Source organism: Xyrauchen texanus, chromosome 40 (genome assembly GCF_025860055.1).
Source record: "Xyrauchen texanus isolate HMW12.3.18 chromosome 40, RBS_HiC_50CHRs, whole genome shotgun sequence".
Taxonomy (NCBI): Eukaryota; Metazoa; Chordata; class Actinopteri; order Cypriniformes; family Catostomidae; genus Xyrauchen; species Xyrauchen texanus.
In genome coordinates, this window is record NC_068315.1 from 19771553 (window position 1) to 19796893 (window position 25341).

Genomic DNA, 25341 nt, shown 5'->3' on the forward strand with positions numbered 1-25341 from the left:
ATAGAAATTCTATTTAAATCGTTACACCTCATTTATAACTGTAGGCAATCAATGGACACATAGAAACACATACATTTTCTGTGTCAATGGCCCTTTCATACCTTGAACTTTGTAGTTGTAATTATTTATTGGCTGTCATGATTGTTTAAAATGTACAGCCTATTAGTTATTTTGCCGTTACAGTTGAAGTAATAGTAGGCTAATAATGGCCTTCATTATTTCATCATATATACATACAATAGATATGGGAGCATGAGAGCTTTTCTTTTCTAGACCAGTTTTCTGGAGAGTCTGCTCATTGCCAGACGTTGTAAATGCATTACCAAATGCATCGTTTCACAAATGTATTGTTAAGTAATTACTTTTTTGCGGCCCCAAACACGAAAACAAAACCTTAGCATTCACAGCCCAGATGAAACACTTTATTTTCGTATACCAGAGTGCGTTCAATGGCAGGGGACAAAAGTATCCTTCTGAGAGCAAAGGATCAGAATTTTAAGGGACTGACAGAATGTACTGTTAGCTGAGGCTAGCTAACTCTGCCTTCACAACATTGATGTCTGATAAAATATAAAATGTTGAATTATGAAAACATATATTGATATGATTTATAACCATTTCAAAACCTGTTAATGTATAAACCTTCAACACCTCGTGCCCACAAGTGTTTGACAAGCCAAGACTACTACCATATCTCAGTGTTAAAATCACAGCTAAGGTAGATTCAGGTATTCTGATCATCACGTATTAAAAAGTATTTAGTCAGTATTGTCACATATTACTGTGTTGTTTGTTTTGTACATTATGATGAAGCAGTCATTACAGAATAGTTTACATGGAATCTCCAACATGTCAAATGTACAGAATCAGACCTGTGTTAATGGTCTTGTTTTTTAAAATATTTTTTAAGGTGAGTGATTTAAAAAAAAGTATCGCTTACACAGCATATTGGACCCCAATGTTATACATGCAATAATAATAATAATATCAATTTTGAAATTAAATATTATTTTCCCTTCAAAGTAATTTATGCTCTTTGGAACTAATCAAAACATTGATATATATCATCTTATATATTATTGAAGTGTTAACCCTCTGTTTTATTATAAAATTGACCTTTCAGAACTGTGATTATTTTCCAGTTTGTACACCAATTAGAATATCTTAGCTAATGACAATTCAATACATTTATTCATGTTGTATTGCTGGGAGCAGAACATATGTTGAACAGTGAACACATAGCTGTTAAAAGAGCCCTGACCCCAAATAGATCATGAGGCACTGAAAAAGATGAGTCCTCCTTGGCATCTATTTAAACCCAGATTTAGTTGGTCCAGTTAGCATGTATTATAAAATGGTTTACCTAATTTGTTATTATTTAATAAAAGCGTCTCAGGAATACATCTCGCTTGGTAGCTTGGTGTATTCCTGTGTGTAAGAAGGGTTGCTTTGAAAAGTCCCAGTGCTTGTTCCTCTGCTTGACAGTTCATGTAAAATAAGCCTGGAATCTTTATCTCAGACTAATTTCATGCTTATTCTTTACTGTGCACTTGCTTTTTGTTGACATTGGCAACTATGTTTTGTTTTTATTTGTTAAACCTACAGCTGTAACTGTTAGTGAATGCACCAGAGTTGAGTTAATATGTAATGGTTTATCACAGGGGGCTTTTATCTTGACTTATGATTAGGTTAGCAGTTTTGAAAGCTCTAGGATTCATCAGAGATATCAAACTGATTTATGTTTGCTGAAAGAGTCTTGTGCTTATCGGCTGTCATAGGAGCTTTGTCTGCTCCACTCAATTCATGTTATTTAAAGTTGTCTGAAAATAGTTGGCAGTCTCCAGGGACAGTACATGAAAGAGTTAGACAACAAACGAGATTCCAGGCAGCAGATGGCACATTTAAACACTTTTGAATTGGTCAGTTTATTGTATTTATATATTTTTACCAGGTTTTGTGCTTTCATGAAGAGACATATATCTTCTTTGAATTATTGAAAAAGCATGGTCTGTCCATAGGGATTTGTGTTAAAACATAAACATAAAGCATTTTGAATAAAAGTAGTTGCTGGCTACATTACTAATTAAAATCTAGCCCATTTGAAAATGAAAATAGGACTAAAGATATTTTAACAAGATGGCAATGGGCTACTCTGACATGATCAGGTAATTCACCATTTTTCTTTTTGCTCCTGCTGTTCGATGCTGTCAAAAATCTCTTCACATACTAGGCATAAGTGAGTATAGTGAAAAACAAAGACAAGAACTTGTATGTTTCTAGCAGGGGAATCCTAGGGGGATTCTCTTCATTGATATTTTGACCAAGATTTTGGGTTGGAATGTGGCATTACCATAAATTCCTATGGGATGGAAAATCATGGTTAAAATACAATTTCTGAGCTGTACGAATGTGCCAGTGTTTGTGTAGTAAACCCTTAAAGGACGTGTTATAAAAATCAGCTTTTTTTGTTTTCTTATAACCCGAGAGCTCTTTTTGAAGGTGTCATATACAGCTGTAGTTTTGCACGTTTCCATTCTGTGCCCTTAGCTGACTCTCTGTTGAGACAAATATTTTTTACAAATACTTGAACGCGGTTTGATTGTTAGTGTGTAATGTAATGTTATGTAATGTTTAATTATGTAAAACTACAAACACACCATTAATAATTGATATTTTCAGGTAGTTTGTCAGCTAGATGCAGCAGCAGATATGGCCTTTTCTTTTCCTTCAGAGATGAACAGAAGGAATGGTGTGGGCCCTTTTATTTCATCCAGGCTGCGGACCCCCAGCTTGGACTGATGAAGGCGTGGAGGATAGGTGACTGTGAGTCAGGAGGGGATGAGTGGGCTGAAGAGGTCGAGCTCACAAAGCAGGCTGTCCAGGCCATCAACAAATTACAGCCCAGACCTCACTTCTTCATGTTGTGTGGAGACCTGTTCCACTCTATGCCTGGTAAGCCATCTTTTAAACACTTTTTCCACTGAAATGGTGCTGGCAGCCGAGTGTTTTATCTATTAATGTTTGTATTGTACTACACTTATCAATTTAAAAGGTGACACACATGATATGACTAATACGAGTTCAATGGGAGACTTCCTTGTTATATTTTATTGTACGGCCTCAGTTGATTATGCAATGAATCTTCATACTTAAATAGTATGTCTATGCAATGCTCACATAACACAGTAAATTAAAAACATAAATTCAATAGGATCAATAATGATGGGGGTAAAAAATACTTTATTTTGTTATTTTTTTAATTCTCCACCTTTTCTCCCCAATTTGGAATATCTCCTCATGGTCACACATTATGGTGACCATGAGGAAGTTACCCCATGTGACTCTACCCACCCTAGTGTACGGGAGCCTGCTGGTAGACAGCTGTGCAGTGTTTGTAAACCTCACTCTCCTGACCTCAAGAGGTGCACTATTGACTGACGCTAGCAGCTGTAACCTTTAGCCTCCTTGTCAGTGCACCCACTTCCCACGCTGGAGATGCCGGTTCGAGTCCCGTTCGGAGCGGGGCGACCAGGGTCGGTTACACTAGCAACCGGGCCAACTTGGTTGCTTAGGAGACCTGGTTGGAGTCACTCAGCACATCCTGGATTCGAACTCATGACTCCAGGGGTGGTAGTCAACGTCTTTACTCTCTGAGCTACCCAGGCCTCCTAAAAGTTGCTTTATTAAATGTGAAAACAATATGCTTAAAAATGCAATATAACAGTTAACAGTCAATGCCAGAAGTCATAAATATAAGTAAACATGTCACAGTAACTTCACCCCGACAATGTAGATACATCACGATCGGTTAACTCACGAGTATTGTTTGATTCATAAAAGCAATATTATCTTAAACAACCCTACCAGACACTATAGCCAAGCATTATAGCGGGTAAACAACTTCGCCATACAGATAACAGATAAAAATCCATCCAGATAGTTGCGATGCTGTCCGGGATGGTGTGAGTGTGACTGAACTGATTCTTCTTTCCTATGTTCACAGACATTACATAATGATGCAAGGATGCACGTCATAAGCCAACGATTTCGTGCCTAATCGAACCCAACAGCTCAAAATACAAATAATTTTTATAGGCTTACCTTAGTGAATCGAGGTAAGGTAAGAACATTGTTTTGAACACAGATTGTTATACTCAATCAATAATGGCAATTTGTTAATTTTTAACCAAAAAAATCTTACAAAGTGCAGCTTTAACAAACTATTGAAATAAATCTTAAAAAGAATTAGATAGGTAGGTAGGTAGGTAGGTAGACAGATAGATAGCAAATAGGGAAGAGTTTAGAACAAAAAATGACTAACTATATTGAACCACAAAAAGCACACTTTTAGGTTAATAATTTTTTATTTAATTTTTGAAGAGGCTAGGCTTGAGCAGAGTAGAGTATCCTTTTTTCAAGTTCTTTATTCTTCTGCCTTCTCCAATCTTTGAGATGGCTGTTATGAAAAGGAGCTTGCGGAGCTGCAGGCAATCTGCATGAGCTCTACCTGCAATCTCTGCACTTATCTTATTGCCTTAGCTCAAACTCCAATTATTTTTTAAATTAAATAAAACTCTGAAGATGGTGAGGCAGTTATCCTCCCTGCACACATGAATGTGCTGACGTTTATAAATGTACATTTTCACTGACTATTTCAAGTATCAGGTTTCTGAGTGAGTGTTACCTCTTATATTGTCACAAACGCTTTCGAAAGCACCTCCGCGATTGGCCACCGGAGATCTGATTCACCTGAGTACTAATCACCCATGCACCCACATACCGGGCTTGATTTAATTCACAGCTGATTCCTATCCCAGCTCCCTCTATTTAAGCTCCACGCAGTGACACACTGTGAAGTCTTGTTTGTTCCGGCTACACTACTGAGCGTTCTACTACCATTCCTGTTTGATTATCTGCCTACCGACCTTGCTTTCCCTGTTGACTACGATTGATTACTGCCTGCCTACCTGAACCTTGCCTGTCTCTTCGTGATTGCCCATTGCTGCCTGCCCTGACATCCTGCTTCCCTCACAACGCTCCTGCTCTGCCTACGTTTGCCCTGATTCCCCATTGCCTGACCATTGCCTGCATATATCTGAGTTTCAATAAAACACTGCTTATGGATCCCAGCCTACCTGAGTCTTTGTTACAGAAGACTTCGCCAAACATCGATCCAGCGGTGATATCACGCATGGCTGAAGAGCTCACCACCCAAGCGAATCAGCTATCCGCACAACACCATCAGCTCGGCCGTCTGACGCCCGCCTGGATGAAATTCAGCCCAGCAGCCGACACCGTTCCTCATTACCCATCGATCACCAGTCCCCGCCTCGCACATCCCGAGAAGTTTGATGGTACGCCCTCGAAATGCAAGGGATTCCTCATGCAGTGCTCGGTCTTCCTCTCCCAACAACCGGCACTTTACCCCACCAACGAGAGTAAGATCCTCTTTGTAAGTTCCGTGCTCACGGGCCGAGCTCTCGATTGGGCTACCGCGATCTGGACCAACCAGGGTTCCGCCTAGTCAACCTACGAATCCTTCATGGGCAGCCTGACCACAGTCTTTGATCACCCCGAGAGTGGCAAGAGCCCAGGCGAACAGCTGATAGCCCTGCGTCAAGGTAATCGCACGGCAGCGGACTACGCGCTTTCCTTCCGCACTCTCGCTACGCAGACTGGCTGGCCGGAAAGCCCCCTCAAGCTCCACTTTCGACAAGGGCTGAGTGCCGAGCTTCAGTCTGAACTGGCCTGCCGCGACGAAGGTATGTCCCTTGATCAATTCATCACTCTCACCATACGCCTAGATAACCTCATCCGCTCCAGGCGATCCACCCGGTGGTCCGCGCCGGCGACTCCGACTCGCTCATTCCACGAGGAGCCCGAACCCATGCAGGTCGGTCGGATCCACCTCTCTCACGAGGAGAAGGAACGCCGCCTCTCGCACAACCTCTGCCTCTACTGCGGCCAAGCGGGGCATCTACGCGCCAACTGGCCGCAACACCCCCCACAGGCCGAGGTGAGTCAATTCACCACTTCCCCTCTCACCACTTCCTGTCTTATAGTCCCCATTAAACTCGCCCACCTCACTGCTAACCTCATCACCCATGCCATGATTGATTCGGGAGCGGCGGGGAACTTTATTGATGAGTCACTGTGCAAACGTGCAAATATTCCCCTGATATCTTGTACTCCTCCTTTGGCAGTGGCGGCGTTAGACGGGCGCCCTCTGGGGACCGGTCGCGTGTACTACACCACCTCCGACGTGATCCTGCAGGTGGGGGCTCTGCACACCGAAACCACACGCTTTTTCATCATCCACTCACCCCACAATCCAGTTATTCTCGGCCACCCCTGGTTACGCCAACACAACCCACAAATCTCCTGGCGGGAGCAACAAATCACTCAATGGGGCGACGACTGCTTCAGGAAATGCCTGAAATCCTCCACGCCCATCATGGCCGGGTCCGCTAGAATCTCGGCAGTGCCCCACGCCTCCTCCCTGGTACCCACTGAATATGCTGATTTAAGCATGGCCTTCAGCAAGGTCAAGGCAGCACAGCTCCCGCCTCATCGCGCACACGACTGCTCCATTGAGCTCATTCCTGGTTTGTCACCACCCAAGGGACGCATCTTCCCCCTCTCAGAACCCGAATCCCAAGCTATGAGAACCTACATCGAGGAAGAACTCGCCAAGGGGTTCATCCGGCCATCCACTTCTCCAGCCGCAGCCGGCTTCTTCTTCGTGGGTAAGAAGGATGGGTCATTGCGCCCCTGCATCGATTACCGCGGGCTCAACGATGTCACCGTAAAGTTCCGCTACCCGCTCCCTTTAATTCCCGTGGCCCTCGAGCAACTCCGATCTGCCAAGATCTACACCAAGCTGGACCTGCGCTGTGCCTACAACCTCATGGAAGACCGAGTGGAAGACCGCTTTCTCCACTACCAACGGCCACTATGAATACTTGGTGATGCCTTTCGGCCTGTCCAATAGCCCCTCCGTGTTTCAGTCGTACATCAACAACATTTTCCGCGACTTGCTCAACCGGTGTGTAATCGTCTACATCGACGACATATTAATCTACTCCAACTCCCTGGAAGAGCACATCACGCAGGTCAGGACCGTGCTGAAACGTCTGACTTTCGAAAGCACCTCCGCGATCGGCCACCGGAGATCTGATTCACCTGAGTACTAATCACCCATGCACCCACATACCGGGCTTGATTTAATTCACAGCTGATTCCTATCCCAGCTCCCTCTATTTAAGCTTCACGCAGTGACACACTCACTGCGACGTCTTGTTTGTTCCGGCTACACTACTGAGTGTACTACTACCATTCCTGTTTGATTATCTGCCTACCGACCTTGCTTTCCCTGTTGAATACGATTGATCACTGCCTGCCTACCTGAACCTTGCCTGTCTCTTCGTGATTGCCCATTGCTGCCTGCCCTGACATCCTGCTTCCCTCACAACGCTCCTGCTCTGCCTACGTTTGCCCTGATTACCCATTGCCTGACCATTGCCTGCATATATATATCTGTGAGTTTCAATAAAACACTGCTTATGGATCCCAGCCTACCTGAGTCTTTGTTACATATATCTTGTGCTTAAGTGGCAGTATCAAAGTGACCGTACATTTAAAGTCTTCATAAATGTTTCCACATGCATTTAAATCAACAATATGTTGACATTAACTACCGGGTGTTCAATGGCTGACTTATCGGTTTATCCCCTTTTAGAATCTAAGGGAACTCTGAAGTGTCATATTTGCTTGATTTAATATGAGCCCGGGTTTGTGGCTTCCCTGCTGCATGTAATTTATAGGTCAGGTTATGATAAGCTGCCTGTAAAGGCACAGCAATGGAACTTTATGAGGTTTGGAGACCTTTAAATGGCCCGCCGTCAACACCTATTAGTTTCAGGCCAGCAGAGCAGGCAGAGGATGCCATATGCATTACACGCCATGTCCGTCATGCTGCCTGTCTCCCTCTCTGCTCTGCACAGGGTTCATCAGTTATCCACCATTTCCTTCTCACCATTTCTTCACTAAAGATTAGAACTTCGGTTAGTGGAAGTTAAGTCAAGTCAGTGATGGGCCCAGGGCCGGCCCTGGCCAATTTGCTGCCCTAGGCAAGATTATTTCACCTGGTGCCCCTGGAATCACAGACAATTCCACAACTGATCATTGTGTTCATACACTCACACAGAAACAAACTGCGCAGCTTTGTCTTGTTTTTCTTTATTTTGAAAATATTTTGGAAACAAACACACACACACACACACACACACACACACACACACAACTAAATTATAAATATAATATAAATAAATTTATATTATAAGATTATTGCGGGAAAAAAAATACAGAAACAAAAAGATACACAAAAAAAGAAATAACTATACACAAACTGGAATGCAAAATGTAGCAAATGTTCTACAGCCTTACTCTCCTTGCCTTTCTAGCAGCAAAGTCATCTATGATATCATAAGACAGCTGTTGGGAGACCACATGATTTATGCTAATGACTGAAAGTCAACTGAGACGTTCTTGAGCCATTGTAGATCTCAGGTAGTTTTTAATCAGTTTGAGCTTAGAGAAGCTCCTTTCAGCAGCAGTGACGGTAACAGGTAGAGTGGCAGAGATTCTCAGAGCGACCCACATATTGGGGTAAATTTCCGTCAGCTTCTTCTTGTGCAGGAAAGTCAGGAGCTCAATGTTTGTCATGTTTTTTGATGGCAGATGTGGAAAGTTTTGCATTTCCAATACAAGTTCCCTGCCATCAATATCTGGCTGTCCATCATGACTTAAAGCTGTGCTCAGGGTCTGACAGTGCTCTACCAACTCTTCTTTGGACATGTTGGGAAAGTTGAGGAGCACTCCAAATTTAACAACAATAATATCTTAATAAAAACCTAAAGTAATATTGACAAACTATATATAATTTCAAACCTCATGTTTGTTTTCATGCCAAGAGTTCAAAAGATAACACCAATTCAATTTTATGAGGAAAAAAAGGTCTGAAAATGTTTTAAATATAAAGAAAGATATTATGGATTCTCGATTTGTGATGTGGTTGCGAGCTATAACGCACATATGTGCTCTTTTTATGCATTTATTAGAGGTTGAATTCAAATAAAATACTAAATACTACAATTAAACACACAAACAGCAAGAATAGTTACATCTGTTATTCATGCACAAAACTGTATTGAGCACTTCTCTAGCATACATACAGTAGTTACATTTTCAAAAAATTAATTTTGAAAGTGTTTGTTTTCCAGTAACAGTTAGATGGTAGCAATGTCCTACTAACTACACATTACTAATTTAGCCAATTCAAATAAAAATACCATAAAATAGTGCACAAGTTCAACTAACTGTCATGATAAGCTATTTCAAATTAGCAAACGTTATTAGCATTGATCGTCGAACTAACTGCTAATTTATGCATAATGCAACATAGATAAACAGATACATCACATTGATTACCTCTATCTTTATCCCGTTTTTCTTCCACTTCTCTTCTTTTTTTTCTTCCCTGGGCACCAGAGGGCTTCGGTCTTTTTGACATAATGATAATTTATCTGTGAATTCGGCCATCCGTCACAATATCAAACAGGTAATGGATGTCTTTAAGTGCAGCAGGGCGGGGGGGAGATTGATACGTCACTCGGACCGGGGTGGATCGGGAAAGCAATGTAGTTATGTTTTTGTGGGATGATCGCTTTATATATATATATATATATATATATATATATATATATATATATATATATATATATATTTTTTTTTTTTTTTTTAATCTGTAGTATTAAAGTTGTATTGTTAAAAAAAAAAAATACTTTGGACGCTCAGGCGCCCCAAGGGGTGGGCGGCGCCCCTAGCATTTGCCTATTCCGCCTATGCCACGGGCCGGCCCTGGATGGGCCCTAAGGTCAGTGAAAGAGAGAGGCTTCTATAAAGTTATTTGTCTTTTGCTCATCTCTGACAGAGGCAATATATTTATATATTTTATTGATTTCATTGATATTCAGTGACATTAAAAGACACCAGTAGATAAATACTGGTCAGGCCAGCAGTTTAAATCTTTACATGACCTACCAACAGTTTCCCTGGTCCTACAAAATTATAGATTTGACATTTAGCATCATATTTTTTAATATACATAATTAGATTATATAAGATCTAATATTAGAATTTGGGAAATTATACAGCTGTGATCATCATAAACACTTTTGCAAGAAAACAAAGGTATATAGTCCATATTATACAGATATAGTCATTCTATACACACTTTTGTTAGAAAACGATGGCATATTGTGAAAAATATTTGTTAATTGTATATCATTTTTAGCCCATTCTCACTGATTCTAAGACTATCTCAAGACATTCTCGCAATTTTGACCAAACTTAATTCATGTCAAGGCATAATGACACATTTACATGGTCAACACAAAAGATGTCACTGGCCCCAGGCCATTCTTATTGTTGAGCCCTGTTGTATAATATTCTAATCTTGTATGATATTCTGCATCATAATAATAACCAGATGTGTGTGTTAAGTAGTATATGTGCATCATAGAAGTGTCTAGGTGTTACTGTGTTGTTTGCGTTGTTGGTCCCTGGCCAGTCCTCATTAAGAGTCTGGATGTCTTGAGGGTTGTAACTCCTGAAGTTCTCATTATTGACTCTAAGGCTTTGGAAGGTTTTTTCTTGCTGTACCAATGAGAAGAGCTTGTTGTCTGGGCGGCAGGGATCCTTAATGATGTCTTGCTCCAGCTGATGTGGATATCCTGCTGGTTGAGGAGTACACCTTTGGATAATACATTTATACCTTTACTTCCAGTGACCTTGTGCTCCTGTGTGGTGCCACTCACATACCAAGCAGCAACACTACCTGACAGGAGGCTATCAATAGTGCACCTGTAAAAGAATATTGGTATTGTGGGGGCCATCCTAAACTTCTCCATACACCTAAGGGAATAGAGGTGTTGATGTGCCTTCCTCGTCAATTTATCTTTTGGTTCACATGGATCTGAAGCATTCATCCTTGAATTCCTCATGGTTTTAAGTGCTGGAATTCTACTGATTTGATTAAAGGTCTCACAGTGCTTATAAAGCTGAATAAAGGACTGCATTCATGACTCACGTCAGCGTTGCTGAATACATAGAAATATATGGCGTGAAGCATAATTGTAAGCAGGGTTGGGAGCAGGGCTGGACTGGACTGGTTATCTGGCATACTGGGCATTTTGCCGGTGGGCTGACGCACTTTTGGGCCGATCAGGGGCATAATGGCCATCTGGAGAACCGAGCGGGCCAGTGGTTCAGCTGTGAAATGTGCCGAATGGGCCACAATAAGCAACAATGAGCCACCTCGTTATGCAGAACGGACTACAGAACGGCGCCGCGATATGCAGAAAAGGACAGCGAACACGCTGGTGTAAGTGTTTCGTTGTCGATAATGTTATGTTATGGCAGATATGGCTCCAAAGATTCTAGGTTGATGGAGCTGGCTAATATCCCAAATGAACAAATATAATGGTGAATGGCAGGTATGTGCAGCAAAAGGCAAATAACAGGAACAACCTACAATTGTGGAAGCTTTGAACCCTAAGAAACAATTATCAGTTGATTCGCCACAGGCCAAGAAACTGTAAGAAATCGTATAATTTATTTTTATAAAATATATTCATGCATCCATAAGAGTGCTGTTACTGAACTCTTTTACATTCACCAAGAACATCCTAAGATCTAATGTAAACAAGTCTTTTATTATTTTTTTGCAGTCAAAGCAATTATCAAGACGTTGTTCTTTTATAAGTCCAAATACATGTTTTCAATGTTTACTGTCCATACTGCCTGCATTGTTGGCGGACAAACTCTTAAATTGGCCCTCCGCAACACTATCTTTTCATGTTGAGGTCAAAGTGGCGCTTGACCTTGACATTGAAGGGTGCATTGACACTCTGACTTGAGTCATGTGGAAGCACATTAAAGGGCCGTTCACACCGAATGTGTGTTTACATCAGTCTGTGCTGTTTATCAATTGTTTTTATTCACAGATTTCCTAACGAACCACGGGTGGCATGATGAATCTAATGGTCGCTAGACTGCTTTCTGGTTCCAGTCACCATAAAAAGCAAAGTAAAAAAATACCAAAACGAGCAACAGGTGTTAGTTAGAGTAAAAATTTAATCAGGCTCAACTTGTGTAGTTGTTGACTGTCATAACAACTCAAAGTAGTTAATGATATTAACTTAGCGTAACTAATCTCAGGCAATTGTTTCATGTCATCTTCCCATTCGGGTGAGGCGCTGTTAAATGTGCTACAGTGCTATGAAGCCACATGTTTGTAGTTTTTTGGCAATTTTTACGAATTAAATAGGCTAAACATCACATTATCTGCTAAAAACATACACGTATGTAAGTGAAAACACTGGAAAATTAAAACAGTCTTCTGTTATGAATCGTGGAACACTTCTGTGTTAAAGGAATGTTCCAGGTTTGATTCAAGTTGAGCTCAATCAACAGCATTTGTGGCATAATGTTGATTACCACAAAATTTTATTTCAACTTTTCCTTAAAAAGAAAATAAAAAATCAAGGTTACAGTGAGGCACTTACAATGGAAGTGAATGTGGCCAATTTTGGAGGGTTTAAAAAGAAATTTGAAGCTTATAATTTTATAATAGCACTTTTACTAATGCCTCTGTGAAAACTTGTGTATCATTTGAGCGGTGAAGTAGTAGGGTATCGAGGCTGTAAAATTGGCTATACTTGTACACAGAAAAGATTTGTAAGCATTTTTAGCACACTAAAATCATATATACACTCATATCCTTTATGCCTTATGGCTATAATTTTGAAACAGTATTAACGTTTAAAAAGAAGGGACAAGTCAAAATTAATTTTTGTGCTAATCAATATTATGCCACAAATGCTGTCGATTGAGCTTAGCTTGTACTGAACCCGAGACATTCCTTTAAGGAAAAGGTGGACATGTAAATGAGCTGGACGGACATCTTTGATGTTGCAACAAACATAGCTGTTTTTCCAGCATCTTGTGCAGGATTGTCAAGTTTTATAGATGCCCAAGGGCTAAACAATGCTTAAAACCTCTACTAAAGTCTCTTTGTAGATTTGTAGACATACAAATTATAAAGGATTCCAATTTTCTTTTGATCGTTGATTCAGTGACTAATTAATTTCGCACAAGACACACATTTGTCATCACCTTCTGGCATAACCAGAAATGGTCACTGAACGAATCATTAAATGGATCTGAACAAATTTTGGTAAACGTAGAAAAAACACTCGACCCAATTGGATACATTTAAATCACACAATGCTCAAGCATAGAGTAAAATTTTTATTGTTCACATGCACAACTGTCATTATTGTAACTGATTAAATAATGTATTACTGACCAGCTTGTGTTAAGTCTTTTATTGTCATATGTGAAACAGAAGCTAGTGCTCCACAAGATTCCCTTTATTTCTGCAGCTAATATAGCTAAATTTGCAATTAATTTGCAATACTTGAATCTTTAAAATACTACAAATATTAAAAGTAAATAATATGTATATATTCATAATACCTATATATTAATATAATACTTATATAGTAATATACTTTATTCTGTAATAGATTAATTCTGCACTGTAAGTGTTGTGTCTGTGCAAGCCACCTATTGACACCCCCACCCCTGCACAGTGGAATATGTCATTGTGATATCAGTCATTCTTAACAGCACTCCTGTGTTGTTGTGGTGGCAGTCTCAAAAAGTCTTCTGGGAGTGGGGTTGGACTGGCCCTCTGTCAGTCAACCTTACATTCATTGAACACTTGCTGTGACCTCTTCAAGCCTCATTGGCGACCAAATCAGATTCTATTTCAGCCATTCTACCTCCTGCGTTCTGCCTCGTAATGAACAGCGAGCAGGAGCATGTTGGACAAGCAAAGTTCTGTACTGTAATTGAAGGTTCGCTCCATGATATCGGTACAGAATCCTACTGAGCTTTCTGGTTCAAGGACTTCTCTTGGCAGGCAGCAGGAGAGATCATCAAGGGGGGTGATTAGATCTGAAGAGCCCTGAACCTGATGCCTTTCTTAGGACTATAAAAGCATTTGCCTGGGTGCCTGTAGGCATGTGTGTGCTCCATAGACATTTTCCGATATTCAATAATAAGATATGCAGTGATAATTAACATGCACAATATTGTTATCGTGAGCACTTCAAAATACAGTAAAAATTTCTAGCTAATCTATTGACCAAATTGTTTCGATTTTTATGAATGCACTGTAGCATTTCCATCAATAAATCAACATTTCCAACACTCTTACTCTTACAGTAATAGGAAGACATACTAAATTACTAGGAAACTCTAAAATTCATATTTCTATTTCAGTTGAACTTTTCCTTCTAAATGTTACTATTGTATACTTATTTACTTAGTTACTATTTATTACTTGTTCATTTGCAATGAAAATAAACCGTAATAAATTAGATAAATGCAAAATAGAAGCATTAGACTAAGACTTTTGTTAGCCACCATGTCTCTTTTAATCTTATATGGTTTGATCTTTGCAAAGTTACTTTCTTTGTGATCGTTTAATTAAAAAATTCAAAACAAGTAACATCTTATATAGAATTATTTATTTATATTTTTTTCTTTTATTTTTTAATGTATTTTATCTTTTTTCTGTATTTGTTATAACTTGTACTTGCCATGATATTTCCCTTGATTCTGATATGACAATAAACACCAAAACAACAACAACAACAAAAACAAGTAACTAAATCTTGTAATTAAGAACAAAAAAAATTCTTTCAACCCATTTTGTCATTCAAAATAAGACAGTGATAATACCGTATACCGTGATAAATGGTTCAGCAATTATTGTGATATGAAAATGTGATACGTTACATCCCTAGTGCCCCATTTAGGGACCTCTACAAAGGTAAGGCGGTGGTTTCTTTCCCCTCGGTTTCCACCTTCTATGTATGTTAGGCTTTTAATTGCTGTTAAAAGTGGATAAAAGTGACGTTCTCTTGAGGAGCAGCAGCGCATCAGTGGGGATGACCAGAGGGAAATCAGCTCTGAAAGAGCCCTAGTTTCTCTGTATGTTTAGCTGATAGAGATCTCTTTTGGGAAAGATTTTAATAGGTTTCTTAGGGATTTGGCACTGCTGGGAGAGGGGGGACCAGTTGAGATTGAATGTTACGCAAGTCTGTGAGGAAAAAGTCACAATAAGGCTCAGTTCAGAAATTGGGAAATTTCATTGATCACAAATGTCACAAAGTTGTAAAGGCCTATTCAGACCAAGAGCAATGAGACAAAGTGGCACAAGTCTCTGATGAAAAAGAATATATTATTGCTAAAAAAATAAAAGAGTCAACTTACACAGCCTAAAAAAACAAACAAAAACACTGCTTCGTTGCTGGGCGAATTTCCTTACTCACTGTGAAGGGTTTCTTAGAAATGTTTTGGTTTAAACTCTTTTCACCTTAAAAGAATAATTAATCGTATATCTTTTTGTTGTTGTTGTTGTCTTTCTAAACACAAAGGGAGATCTAAGGCAGAATTACAGACTGTAAAATTGAATGGTAACTGAGACTAACATTCTGCCAAACATCTCTCTTTGTGTTTCACAGAAGAAAGTCATTAGTTTGGAACATCAGATGAGTAAATGAAGATAGATACATTTGCAGTAATAATTTACAAAATAAATAAATTCTATTACTTAGATTTGGTCCTATTACATATTCCAGTGAGGTGTTGAAAGGCAGTTAATATAAATACACTTCTTAACTAAATGTACGGTCTGTCGTTTAGTTTGCGTTGTCTAGCATCTACATTCACAACACTAGTCACTAATGCCAAATCCACTTGTCATATTAGAGGTAACCTAAGGCTGTTATTAACAAGCTTCAAAACCCAACACTTGACAGGCAGCCTTAACTGTAGAGAAATGTGGGCAGACTGGATGATTTCCTGGATCTTCTTTATAAAACATAAACTTATTTCTAAATCCTCCACATATTGCCTGGTTCAGGATTCTTTTGAAGATCGAAGGAGCCATAACAGACAGTATTTATACAGTATTGTTTTTTACATGCCTCATGATGCACTGCATCTTATTTTCCTAAGAACATGAACTGTTCTTGCTCTGTTCATTGCTGCTTATGGTGACTATTATAGTATTTACTGTAACTGTAGTTTTGAGTTTAAGTATCTTTTAAAGTCAACATGAAAACAGAATTGACCATGTTTAAGCCATGTCCACACTCATCTGTTAAGGTTTAAAAACATCCTGGTTACTTCAGTTACCTCCGTTCCCTGATGGAGGGAATGAGACGTTGTGTCGATGAAGTGAAACTAGGGGTCACTGATCTTTGATAAAGGCCAATGGGAATTGGCGAGTAGTATTTGTATGTCACTCCCCTGAACATATGTGTATAAAGGAGCTGGCGTGCGAACCGCTCATTCAGGTTTTGTACTGAGGAGCTGAGAGAGAAGGTTCTGGCCATTTCAGCGGGTAGTCCAGCATTGTGGCAGGAGGGACACAACATCTTGTTCCTTCCATCAGGCAACGGAGGTTACGGAAGCAACAAGGACGTTCCCTATCTGTCACTCACTCAGTGTTGAGCTCGCCCGGGATGTGAGTGGCTCGCAGCAACTTGAGGTGCTGCTTACTCCAGAGGAGGAGATGGCGGGCGAGTTGTGACATACAACGGCAGCGTAAGCCGTCTTGACAGTCGATATATGTCACCGTTGCTATGTTGTCTGTCCAAATCAACATATGCTTGCTCTGGATTAACGGCCGGAACCTCCGCAAGGCGAGCAGTATTGTCAACAACTTGAGGCAGATGACATGCCAACATAGCCCCAGCCCGTTTTGGAAGTGTCTGTTGTAACCATGATGCTCCTGGAGACCTACTCTAGGGAAGCACCTGCCCGTAGAAATGTGAGGTCAGTCCAAGGGCTGAAGAAGTGGCGATAGACCGGAGTGATGGCCATGCGATGTGTCCCGTGGAGCCATGCCCATCTCAGGACTCGAGTCTGGAGCCAGTGCTAAAGCGGTTTCATATGCATCAATCCGAGCGGTGTGGCCACCGATGATGATGCCATATGCCCCAGGAGCCTCTGAAACAGTTTCAGTGGAACTGCTGTTTTCTGTCTGAATGCCTTCAAACAGGTCAGCACTGACTGTGCGCACCTGTTTGTGAGGTGCGCCGTCATCAAGACTGAGTCCAACTCCAAGCCAAGAAAAGAGATGCTCTGAATTGGGAGGAGCTTGCTCTTTTCCTCATTGACCCGAAGCCCTAGCCAGCTGAGGTGCGTGAGCACCAGGACCCTGTGTGCACACAACACATCCAGAGAGTGAGCTAGGATTTGCCAGTCAGAGATAGTTGAGGATGCGAATGGCCACTTCCCTTAATGGGGCAAGAGTTGCCTCTGCGGCTGGAGCACCGGACCTGCCAAAATGGAATGGTGGACAGTGGTCGTAGTGACGGTTGTGCACACATGATATGTGATCCTGGGAATAAGGAAACTGCTATTTTCTTAAACTTTTGGGTACCGCAGCTACTTGAGCATACAGCAAAATTTGCGGAAACAAAAGATTCGGGGGAGCTGAAAGATCGGGACCAGGCAGTAAAAGGTACCATTCACGATTTTGTCAGCTCCTCGTGCACTTCCGGGAAGAAAGGAACTGGGGCGGCACAGGGCTGTGAGCAGCGCCGCGGGCCCAGGGACCAATCATCGAGCCTGGGCTGCCCGGGAAAGCATGTCTATTATTTCCACGTCAGCCTTTGACTAGGCGACCGCACCCGAAGGGGGAAATACAGCCAAGATTTCTGCGTCCGACTGGACGAGCCCGCTCTCCGATGCTGTGCTCAAGAGCTCATCACCTTCGCGGGCCCCGAACAAGAGGTCGAACTTGCCCTTCAGCTAAGTAAATAGTGAACGCTTGGCTCCAAAGAAAAAATCTTAATGAGCGGTTCGCACGCCAGCTCCTTTATACCCATATGTTCGGGGGAGTGGAATGCAAATACCACTCGCCAATTCTCATCGACACAACGTCGAGTGAGTGACAAATAGCGAACTCTTTTTTCAATTATCTGTTGTCCAATGTCTGTTTCTTTGCCCACTCTAACCTTTTCTTTTTGTTTTTCTGTTTCAAAAGTTGCTTTTTCTTTGCAGTTCTTCCCATAAGGCCTGCACCCCTGAGTCTTCTCTTTACTGTTGTACATGAAACTGTTGTTGAGCAGGTAGAATTCAATGAAGCTGTCAGCTGAGGACATGTGAGATGTCTATTTCTCAAACTAGACACTCTGATGTACTCATTCTCTTTTTAGTTGTACATCTGGTCTTCCACATCTCTTTCTGTACTTGATAGAACCAGTTGTCCTTTGTCTTTGAAGACTGTAGTGTCCACTTTGTATGAAATCTTCAGTTTTTTGGCAATTTCAAGCATTATATAGCCTTCCTCAAAACAATGATTGACTGACGAGTTTCTACAGAAAGCGGTTTCTTTTTTTGCCATTTCTGACCTTAAGACATGGCAGTCTATTGCACACTGTGGCAACTAAAAAAACAATCACAACGACAATGTTAAGCTTCATTTAATGAACCAAATAGCTTTTAGCAGTGTTTGATATAATGGCAATTGGTTTTCTAGTACCAGAATTAGCAATTTAGCATGATTACTCTAGGATAAGGTGTTGGAGTGATGGCTGCTGGAAATGGGGCCTGTCTAGATTTGATCAAAACGACTTTGCAAATAGTGATGGTGTTTTTTTTTTACATCAGTAATGTCCTGACTATACTTTGTGATCAGTTGAATGCCACTTTGGTGAAGTAAAGAACAAATTTCCTTCTGAAACAGCAAAATCTGTACATTATTCCCAACGTTTGCCCACCAGTGTACATTACACTATTTGTTGATATTTTTAAGCACCCAACCGCACATTTATGCTTAAACCTAACCAGTTCTCAACAATAGAAAAGCTGTTACAAGCAGATAAAGAAAAGTCATGATCATTTATTTAAAAAAATGCACTATAATAATATTCAAAACCGTATGATGGCATTGTGTGAGTAGCAGAGTGAAACTGAGGATTTTAACCTGTAAAAATATTCTCGCCCATGAAGGCATCCTAATCCTGTGCCATCCTGATTCTTCCAGCACATCTCATAAAAAAAATACATGAACATCCGAACTTGAGGTCATTGTAATCGGTCACAGGACACGCGAGAGCCAACGACATAATCCCTGCATCTCTGACGTGTAACTCGTGCCATTGCGCTTGAGGTGGTTAGATCGTGATGGGAAGTCCGATTGTTTTCCATGAACCAGTTCTTTCGGACGAATCATTTCAATAAACTGGTTCAAAAAACTGATTCACCAGTTAATTTACGTCATCGCATAATGACGTCACTATACTTAATGCTAATATGCCGGTGTTGTAGAATACACACACAACCACGTTCAATAAAGCCATATGTGAACACATGTGATAATAATAAGGGTGTTTATTGTCATCAGTGTTTCCTTCAGTGATCTTACAAGACATGCTACATTAAAGTTTTGTACCTAATGCACCCAATACTGACACTGATATACAAACGAGGATGTTCTACACATGTCTAAAGCATATTAAGTGATTAAACTAGTCTTAATCAACTCACACATTTTTACAGAAACCATTATCGAACTCATCACAACTTCAGATATAATCTGCATGCACAATACTCAATAGTAAAATTCATTTACATCTCTTGATTTAAATGTTTCACCCCATCATTCGAGTCCTCTGTTCACTGATCAGCAGTTCTCAGTATTATGTCTAAAAAGGCGATTCTCAGTTCAGTGTACTGGTGACTTTCATACTGCTGTGATCGACTCAATGTACTGTTGACGCGAGAGCTGCTGTCCCGGGATCAGTGTACTGTTGACTCAAGTGCTGCTCTCCTGGGATCAGTGTACTGTTGACTCAATTGCTGCTGTCCCAGGATCAGTGTACTGTTGACTCGAGAGCTGTAGACTTAATCATCTTCATATGTTGATAAAATGGTAATACAATCAAGTCATAAACATATTTCCGGAATTTTTTATTTGTTTTACTTTCTGTTGTTCAGCAAAATACACCTGAAACATACATTTCGCTCACACATGCTCACACACATGCTCAATGTCAGCAGCTTATCAGTTCTCAGTATGCCGAACACCTCCGAAAGAGGCAATTCTCAGTTCAGTGAGTATGCTGTTGAATCAAGACTGCTGCGAACAACTAAATTTACTGTTGACTCGAGAGCTGCTGTACTGTCCCCGGATCAGTGAGTGTACTGTTGACTCGAGAATTGTTGTGACCGGATCATCACCAGACGTTGATAAAATGGTAATACAACCAATTCATAAACATATTTTCGAGTTTTATTTGTTATATTTTCTGCTGTTCAGCAAAGTACTGTTGACTAGAACTGTTATGAGTGACTCATAGCCCTTTTCCACCGACATGGTTCAGGTGCGGGTTCCTAGCTTGGTGCGAATTCTCGAACTATTCTGCGCATTTCCACCGCAGAAAAGGCTGAACAGTAGCTAACATCTTCATTCTATAACAATAAAACCCCAACAAAATGATCAGACATCAAAAGCCTTCAGGTAACATGATGAAATGAGTGCTCTACTTGCTTTTTAAAAAATGTTCCTCCCAATTCCAACTACTTAGTAGGTCCTCGTGGTGGCATGGTTACTCACCTCAATCCAGGCACATATATACATGTGGCTTTGTACCAGATGTGTTTTGGGGCACTGCGCATAGTCTTTCATATTTAAAAATAAAAAAAGTATTTTGTAAATAATATTTGCGGTCACAATTAAAAATATTTGAATAGCTCCCACTAATTTTATTTTATACTAAAATTATACATTTTTACTCTTGAATAACAAATGTATTTAAGGGTCTACTTTCAAACGAGCCCAAGTTTGTGTTTGTAGACTAAATGGTTCAAGAACCTGAAGAGTTTTACTTTGGGTGTGTCGTTTTCAAGCTCATGCACAAAAAGAGGCCGGATGTAATGGTGGGATTCTCAGTCAATAATATTATTATTCCAAATACAACCATCTGCTACACCAATGTTAATAATGATTCCACTGTAACAGGTTATAGAACTTAGCAAGTGAAGCCTACATATAATATAATGTAATTACATTACCTGTCGTCCTTAGCGTAGATGTCATCTTTGACCATATTATTGAGCAATGTAATAACTATGGGTTGTATTAAGCCGTATGTTTAAATGTGTCCTTAAAAACAAGCGAAAAAGCTTTATACAAATACACTGTGATGCGCTATGTTTGTTTCTGTTCGAAGTTGTCACACCATGTAAACAGTAACCGTTACGACACCGTTCGGCTCTCGGGTCAGTGGAAAAGCATGGCTGGCCAGATTGCCCCAGCGGTGAACCAGCGGAGCACAGGCTCAGTACGATAACCATCGCAATGTGGAAAAAGTCTATCATTGCACTGTTGACTCGAGAACTGTTGCGACTGGTGTGTTCAGTCTAGTTGGAAGTAGTTGGAACGGTCCATTGCAAAGAAGAGTTGGCAAAAGAAGATATCACCAGTTCTAGGATCATATTACTCCCAGTTATCGGTTCATTTAGATTTGGAGTGTCAGGCACATCCAAGAGATAAGTTAGGATAGAGTAATTTGTGGAACAGTGTTGACTGGAGACGCAAACTGTTTCAAACAATTCAGTCCGATTTGGTGAACTGGTTCAATTTTTTCACTAAAATGAACCGGTTCAAAAGAACAATTCATTTTAAACTTAAAATATTAATCACTGTGAATACATTTAGCTGATTTCAAATGAAAATCATATCACCAACATAACAAATTACAAAATGGTACCTCAACGTATATTTAAACGATGCAAAACTTTTAATGCCCATCACGTCAGACAGTTTATGTCAAATGTTCCTTGTTGAAAAGAACGCACTTGCCGGATGCGTTGCAAACTGATGCAAGAGGGTGCTTTTAGCATCTGTAGATTGGTGCGCTTGGCTCTTGCACAAGCATCTGTCTTTGACGCCTTGGGAGTGAGAAAGTGTAGCGCATTTATAGCCAGCATTTGAGAAGGGGCCATTTTGATAAACTTTGTGATTTGAACTGTAATATGATAATAATTGCTGCGCTACTCTGTGTGTTCCTCTTTTACAACTGCCAGGGTGCCATTTGCTCGGGCAGCGCTTTCTGAAACGGTCAATTCAGACTATAGGCCTATATTTCAAAATGCAGCCCATAGCGGCTTTATATTTGTGCAAGGCCATATAGCCATTTTAATCTTATTTAAATCCATCATGCAGCCTTGATGGTTATATCATACAGATGTCACAGAGATCAAAGTTACAAGTTTTAGCATTCTGATTTCCCCCTTATCAAGTAAGTGCTGCTTTCACGACTGTCACTTCCATAACGACAGGTTTTCCTAATTTCTCTGAAAACAACAGTTAATAAAAAAATAATTACTACATGTTGTTCTTAGAAGTGTCAACCCTTCTATATTATGTTGCTGGTATTATTTCTGGATTGTGCATTTCAATTCACAAAGTTTTTACTCATGTCCACTTTAGACACGTCTGTATCGCAAGTTAATTTCCCGATCTAAAGTGGAAGAAATCTTGTTTAGAATGAACATTTTCTGATGTCTGGACTCTATCTCCAGGTGTCTATGATAATTCGATATAAACTGGTCAGGTGTACTTGAAGTTTTCACTGGAGATGCTGGAATGGCCATTGAAGCTCTGCGATTGGCCAAAATGCTCTGTTCGACTTATCTAAAACCATCTATTTTTCCCTGTGGAACCCGGATGATTGACCTCTGGCCTACTTTCTATAAGACCTGAATTTGTGCATTTTGAATTTTAGAATATTGAATTCTAAATTAAATTTTAAAATATTGAATTTCTTCTTCAGCTGTAATTTTATAATCAGAATATTTACATCTAATTTCACCTCTAAAAAATTTGGAACACCAAATCTGCTGTTTAAAAATGCAATTCTATAAAATACGGCACAGAAAAACAATTCAATTTTGTTAAATGCAACATGTCTACAATTCAAATTACAAAATGTAAATGAAAAACTATCAAATTGTTACGATTCCCTGTTGTCTGCCCCGCGTTTCACATGTCACTGTCATTGTTTGCACCTGTTTATCGTTTGCAATCATCCTGTCCTTGTGTATATAAACCCGGTTTGCCTTCCATTCCTTGTCGTTCGTTGAATGTTGATATTCGCTCCCATGCCTGTATTCCCGTGTTCCCAGTTCCTGTGTTTTCGTGTCTTGTTTTCATTTTGCCCATCGCGGTAGTTTCATTTGTTATGTCTGTTTATCTCCTTTGTCAATAAACCCGCGTTTGGATTCTCATCCCTTGTCTGCCTCCGTCTGCATTTATAACAGAACGAACGACCCAACATGGATCCAGCGGTTCTACAAGCCAACTGTAGTCTGCTCAGCTTGATGCAGGGAAACCGGCCGGTTGAAGAGCACATCCGCGATTTTATCGCGATTGCGGGTGCCACCAACTTCCCTGACTCCTCCCTGGTGGTGTTTTTCCGGGCAAACCTGAACGGTGCGCTCAAGGAGCGGTTGCCACCGGCGACGCACGGCTGGACGCTCCACGATTTCGTTGAGGAGACTCTGCTGGCCTGCGGTTCATCGTTCACTGTGGGCGTCGTCGAGGAGGACCCCGTAGCTCCTCCCACAGTGGTAACTCTCCATTCGCCCGTGGTTCGTCCCTTCATGCCTGCCTTGGTCAGGGAGCCAATGCTGCCAGCTTCGTCCGCCCGGAGGAGGAGGAGAAGAAAGGCTTCCGCTCCCTAGTTCAAACCTGTCCCTTTCCTGTGGCCAGCTCCCAGGTCACCTTCGGTCAGCGAGCCAGCGCCTGCAGCCCCTACCATCAGTGAGCCTGTGCCTGCAGCCCCTACCGTCAGTGAGCCAGCGCCTGTAGCCTCAGACGTCCCTGAGCAGCGCCTGTTGCCTCAGACGTCCCTGAGCCAGCGCCTGTAGCCTCAGACATCCCTGAGCCAGCGCCTGTAGCCTCGACCAACCCTGAGCCAGCGCCAGTAGCCAGGACCGTCCAAGAGCCAGCGTCTCTCGAGCCTCCCAGGGCTCCTCCTCCCGAGCCTCCCAGGGCTCCGCCTCCCAAGTCTCTCGAGTCTCCCAGGGCTCCTCCTCCCGAGCCTCCTAGGGCTCTGCCTCTCCAGTCACTCGAGCCTTCCAGGGCTCCCCGCCTCTCGAGCCTTCCAGGGCTCCTCCTCTCGAGCCTTCCAGGGCTCCTCCTCCCGAGCCTCCCAGGGCTCCGCCTCTCAAGTCACTCGAGCCTTCCAGGACTCTGCCTCTCGAGCCTCTCGAGCCTTCCAGGGCTCCGCCTCTCGAGCCTCTCGAGCCTTCCAGGACTCCGCTTCTCGAGCCTCTCGAGCCTTCCAGGGCTCCGCCTCTCAAGTCTCTCGAGCCTCGCAGGGCTCCGCCTCTCGAGCCTCCCAGGGCTCCGCCTCTCAAGTCTCTCGAGCCTCCCACGGCTCTTCACCCAGAGATTCCAGAGCCTCCTACAGCTCCGCCTCCCGAGCCTCTTATGGCTCTGCTCCCAGAGACTCTAAAGCCTCCTATGGTGCCGCCTTCCTTGGCTCCGCCTCCGGAGCCTCCTACGGATCCGCCTCTCGAGCCTCCCAGGGCTCCGCCTCTCAAGTCTCTCGAGCCTCCCACGGCTCTTCACCCAGAGATTCCAGAGCCTCCTACAGCTCCGCCTCCCGAGCCTCTTACGGCTCTGCTCCCAGAGACTCTAAAGCCTCCTATGGTGCCGCCTTCCTTGGCTCCGCCTCCCGAGCCTCTTACGGCTCCGCCTCCCGAGCCTCCTATGGCTCCGCCTCCCTGAGCCTCCTACGGCTCTTCTCCCAGAGACTCCAGAGCCTCCCACGGCTCCGCCTTCCGAGCCTCCCACGGCTCCGCCTCCCGAGCCTCCTACGGCTCCGCCTCCCTCGGCTCTGCCTTCAAAGCCTTCCAGGTCTCCGCCTCTGAAACCTCCTGCGGCGCCACCTCCCTTGGCTCCACCTCCAGAGCCTTCCAGGCCTCCGCCTCTAGAGCCGCCTACGGCGCCATCTCCCTCGGCTCCGTCTCCTGAGCCTCCCTTGGCTCCGCCTCCTGAGTCTCCCTCGACTCCGCCTCCTGGGCCTTCCACAGCTCCGCCTCCAGAACCTCCCTCGGCTCTGCCTCCGAAGCCTCCTACGACTCCGCCCCCAAAGCCTTCCAGGTCTCCGCCTCTAGAGCCTC

General features: G+C 42.1%; 1 pseudogene; it reads left to right on the forward strand.

Moving 5' to 3' along the window:
- The first annotated feature begins 449 nt into the window (after positions 1 to 449).
- Positions 450 to 25341, forward strand: part of LOC127633921 (serine/threonine-protein phosphatase CPPED1-like) — a 43854-nt pseudogene continuing 18962 nt past the window's right edge.